The sequence below is a fragment of the Cyprinodon variegatus genome, unplaced genomic scaffold (genome assembly GCF_000732505.1).
Source record: "Cyprinodon variegatus isolate N-32 unplaced genomic scaffold, C_variegatus-1.0 Scaffold82, whole genome shotgun sequence".
NCBI lineage: Eukaryota > Metazoa > Chordata > Actinopteri > Cyprinodontiformes > Cyprinodontidae > Cyprinodon > Cyprinodon variegatus.
The window spans coordinates 307056-312056 of record NW_015150535.1 but is presented as its reverse complement, the minus strand read 5'-3'; the positions used below and the strand labels follow the sequence as shown (position 1 = coordinate 312056).

The 5001-nt window shown below is 39.3% G+C and overlaps 1 protein-coding gene across 1 annotated transcript in view; it reads left to right on the top strand.

Annotated features, from left to right (window-relative positions):
- Nucleotides 1–3055: 3055 nt before the first annotated feature.
- The window catches only part of LOC107083726 (amyloid beta A4 precursor protein-binding family A member 1-like), a 43622-nt gene continuing 41676 nt past the window's right edge, over nucleotides 3056–5001 (top strand). The window contains exon 1 of the mRNA XM_015373163.1: nucleotides 3056–3307. The gene's annotated coding sequence lies outside the window, so the exon portion shown is untranslated. The remainder of the gene's footprint in view (nucleotides 3308–5001) is intronic.

The window sequence follows — 5001 nt, the reverse complement described above, 5'->3', positions numbered from 1 at the left end:
TCCTGGCTGGGAACATGGAGTCTAAATGGACTCCATGGGCGACATATAAGTCTCTGCCTCTATTAACCTTTCCTACTTTCTTCTCCTTCTTCCAGATATCATCTCTCCTGCTGTTTGATTTTATAAAACCATCACCTTTTCTTCGCCTATCTCACTTTTTCCATTCTCTGTTCAATTTTTGATCGATGAGTCATCTTATTTCCTAATATGTGGCGTAAAGTTCTTCATTTAGTTCGGTTCATTGATTGCAACACTTTCAATTACACAGCACCAGGGATGGAAAGTAAGTGTTTTCATGAAGGACCATTACCATGGCATGTTCAAATACTAAACAATGATTAAAAACAAATCTAAATACTAGTAATATCTACTGCATTACATTTAATTTATGTTGACTAAAGCTGAAAACAGTGGAATGAGGCTGATTGACACCATCCTATGCACAGAGAATAACTTAGATTCTGCTTTTTTGCAAACTGATACGGTACAGACTGAACTGAATCCTGCACAAATAGCTGCATATGTTTAAAGCTTGCGTTTTCATAGTACTAAAATTGCAAATAGAGTTAACATGGAAATAAAACCTAATCAAGATGTGAATTCAACAAACAATAAAGGAGGAATGGTTGGGGAATGTCTTACATTCAGAACCTAATCAATCAACTGCAATGATTTCCAGCCTTCTGTCTTCATCCCAACGTCTGTCGGTGCTTTTCTATAAACCAACTGGACTGATTCTCGCCTCGATTTTCATTTTCTTCTGTTTTGTTTGGGTAAATCTTCTTTTTTGATGCAGCTAATATCTATAAAGGTAACAAGCCTGTGAAAGTGAGGATTAAAGACACAGACATTTGTGTTCAAATGTAGTGAGTAAAAGTAACAAAGTCCTTTAGAAAAATAAATACTCTAGTACAGCACAAATATAGAAAAAGATACTTACCTGTAAGTACAGAAACTAATTATTTATTTTTAGTTACTTGACACCTTTGCCAAATAGTAAATGAATCATCCTTTAATAATAACCCCCTTGTTAGAAAGATATATATAAATAAAAGGTTTATTTCTCTTCATAGTTCAATAGTTTCATCAATTATAGCAACCAATCTGATTTTTGGTAACAAACTTACATCACCTAATGTTAAAGTATTATTAATACGAAACCTTTATTTAAACATGCAACATGCAGACAAACCAAGGCTGTTAGCAGTCCAAGCATGTGGCTGATAAGCTGGAAAATGAAAATCCTCAAAGTGATAAACAGCATGTCTGGACTGCACTGTAATTAAAAGGTGTATAAACAAATGGAAATTAATGAAAGAGATTCTAATGACTGCTGTGAGTCAAATACTAGATTTGGTTTTGTGTTCAGCTTCATGAGGCAAAGAATAATGATTTGCTCATGTATGCAAAGACACTAACTCAAGTTATTGACACAATAATGAAAATATAATATTTGTAGGGACATAAAAGTGGAGAATACAGACTTTGGTTCATGTTGAGTCTTTAAAAAAAACAAATAAAACACAAAAATCAGTTACATCGACCTGAATGTTCACAGAGTTCCTGTGAAACAAAGACCGGCTGCCGCCCTGTCTGGGATCAAGGTCATGTTAGATGGTAATAACAGATTGGATGCCATGGTAACCAGCACCACCGTTCCCTCTTCACATCCCGTTGTCACGGCAACGGGAGCTCCCGCGGGAGTGAGAGGTGTTTGTGACGTAGCTGTGAATGCTGCTCTGTGTGGAAGCAGGCTGCGATGCGCTGCTCGCACCACACCCGGTCGGGGCAGAGCCTGATGTTCCAGAATTGGGAAATTAAAAATTGTCCTAGAAAATTGAAAACTCATCTATTCCTCTGGGAAAATGTATTTTCCACAAGGTACCAATATGCTTTATTTAAGAAAAAGTTGTTTATTTGGGTGAAGAAATGCCTTAAAAACAGGTTTTATGTGTAATCTGTAAAACCTTTAAAATACTGTTAGAAGCACAACATCCATATTTTCTAAATAAAGATAACTATACGGTCCTACTATTTTCCTTTTGATTACAAATAAACGCATACATTTAATCATCCATGCTGTCTAAATAAAAGACATAGTGGACAAAATATCTGGGGCAAACATATTTTCCATTGTCATTACTTACCTGCTTTTATCAAAAAATTGTTCTGTATAATATTAATATTACATGTACTAATATCTATATTAAATGGATTTTTAAGTTATTTTTAAAGAAGATATTCATCTATAATTTCACTGAAAACTCCTTGATGACATGCAGACACATAATTTTCTCTTTACCCCATATAACACAAAATAAGGGTCTTAAAAGAGCATGAATTCTGTACATATCAGCTATAATGTTAGTATTTAGATGTGCATAATTAACAACAGCGTTTAAGTTATCAAGTAACTAATAATATATGAAAAATTAAAATGTTTAATAAGGTTAAACATTCCTCTTGTTAGTATTACTGCTGCCATTAGCTGTATTAGAGGGAAATAAATGGTAGGGGTGGACAATGATTGGCTAAGAGTGGCCATGGCCACCCCTGGCCCCCCATCTAGCTCCGCCTCTGGTCTACAGACTAATCAACATCATCTATCTCCACTCAACCACCAGTTTCAGGCCTGGGGGGGGAACAGCCATGTTCTTTACTCCTGTTCATGCATATCTATCAAATTCAGCGCTGTTTCCTGCCGGGGTCTGAGCGCCAACGACAAAGTAATTGTATCAATAAATTTCTCCTAATTGTCTTTTCTCTTCATGTGAGTTTTTCAGATTGAAATTAGAGCTAAAAAAATAAGTGAGAAGTTGTTTCTGATTCTTTTTCTAATCATATGACTCACAGGATGCATGTTATCTAGAATGTCTTTTTGCTTTATTAGAGATAAAGTATTTGTGGGGTGATAGCACAGCATGTGTTTAATTATAATCTACATTAACATTTGGTTTGGATGCTTGTTTGTTTTCTTGCTGTTGTGACGTCACTCAGCAGGTAGGGAACAGCGCCCCCAGCGGCGGCTCCGGGCGCTGTGTCGCAGCACTCTGCAGGTTGCTGCTGCAGCTGATGGAGTAGGCGGGTCCGAGCCGCCTGTTTGTCTGCGCCACCAGCAGCATCAGCTGCGCTTTGTGCCGCGATAATCCGCTCTGATGTCACGCTGCAGAGGGAGGGGGCTGAGCTTTCCGCTTTAATCCGAGGAGGGGGTCAAACCGAGCCGATCCGGGCGAGGACAGGACCCGGTGGAGGGCGGGGGGGGAGACGATGTGGACCGGAGCCGGGCCTCTCCTCCGCTAACATGAAGGTAAATCAGCCGCTGTCATCACCGACGCTTTGATAGCAGATTATTTGTCATGTTTGCAGATTATGGCGGACTGTGCACCTGCGGAAAAACCCAGAGGATTTAAGTTTAGAGAGGTGACAGCGCGAGCATCTATCGTTGTTTTCCTTTTCAAAATAAATGTCAGATATTTATAAGATGAGGCAGCCAGGAGCGGGTGGATTTATGCTATAACTGAGAGGACAGACCGACTAACAGGCCCAGACACACTGTTTGTCACAGAAATGTTAGAAAAGAGGAACCTTTGGGCTTTTAGAAACCGAATGTGGCCAAAGGAGGGGTTTTCAAAATAAAAGCCTCCTTGCTCGTCTGATTTTGCTCATGCATTCATCACCCTGAGTGACCGTGACGCCTAGAAAGGTGAGAAGTGATGCACCCCAACAGGGACCATATGCTGGATGGGATCCTGTGTTTGTCACCACTGGGTGTGACAGAGGAGAGATGATGCCAGGAGGTTTATTCCAGGATACTCATCCCTCTACATCATGGGTCTTCAGTGTTTTCCAGGCCAAGGGGCCCCAAACTGATGGAGCAGGGACCCCCTGATCAATGGGTAAATAAATCGGTAAGCAGAGACTGCAGTTGCTTAGGGGCCCCCCGACGTCTTAGGGGCCCCATCACTGACTCCTGGTTGGCCCCCCCTACGCAATTGTGGTCTAGGACGTCTCTTTGAAGATCTAATGATGCGAAAAATTCCTGATGGGATGGGGTGTTGTACTTCATATGGGGCCCACCCAGATAATGTTGCTTACGGGCCTATTGTTGTGTCGGTACGCAATTGCCCTGATTATAAATATTGTATGAAATTGTGTTATATCAAACTGGTCCTATAGTCACACTATCACAGATGGAGTAATGTAACGAAAGTAATTTTGCTCTGGGATTATTAAAGTATTTCTGATTCCTGGTTGATGGGACAGGTGTTGTGAATGAAATGGTGCCCAGTGGTCTCCATTTTTCTTTTTACTACAGTGTGTTGAACTCATGTTAATGTGTATTTAATGACATTTCAATTAGTGGTCTAATATAAAAAAAAGTCTAATGATACAAAACCTTCGCGACCCCCATGCAGTACCTCCATGGATCCCCTAGGGGTCGCGGACCCCCTGTTGAAGACCTCCGCTCTACATCATCAAAATGTTGATTCATGGTGAGAAGATTTACCCCAAATAAAACTAAAGTAACTAGATCTATTTAACTGAGAAAAAACACTGAAAACTTCTCTCCGGTCTTAAAGTCTTTTAGCGCCTCTTACATATCCACAGCATGATGCTGCCATCATCTTTTTTTGCAATAAAGAAGGTGTTCATTGTTTGCAATATATTCAGATTTTTCTTACAAAAGGGATAGGAGATGTACGACGGAGTATTAGGGCCAGGCTAGAGATTTTTTTTTTGTTCTATTTCGAGAATAAAGTCGTAAAATTATGAGAATAAAGTCGTAACATTATGAGAATAAAGTCGGAAAATTACGAGAATAAAGTTGCAACAAGAATAGTCGAAAAATTACGAGAATAAAGTCGTAACATTATGAGAATAAAGTCGGAAAATTACGAGAATAAAGTTGCAACAAGAATAGTCGAAAAATTACGAGAATAAAGTCGTAACATTATGAGAATAAAGTCGGAAAATTACGAGAATAAAGTTGCAACAAGAATA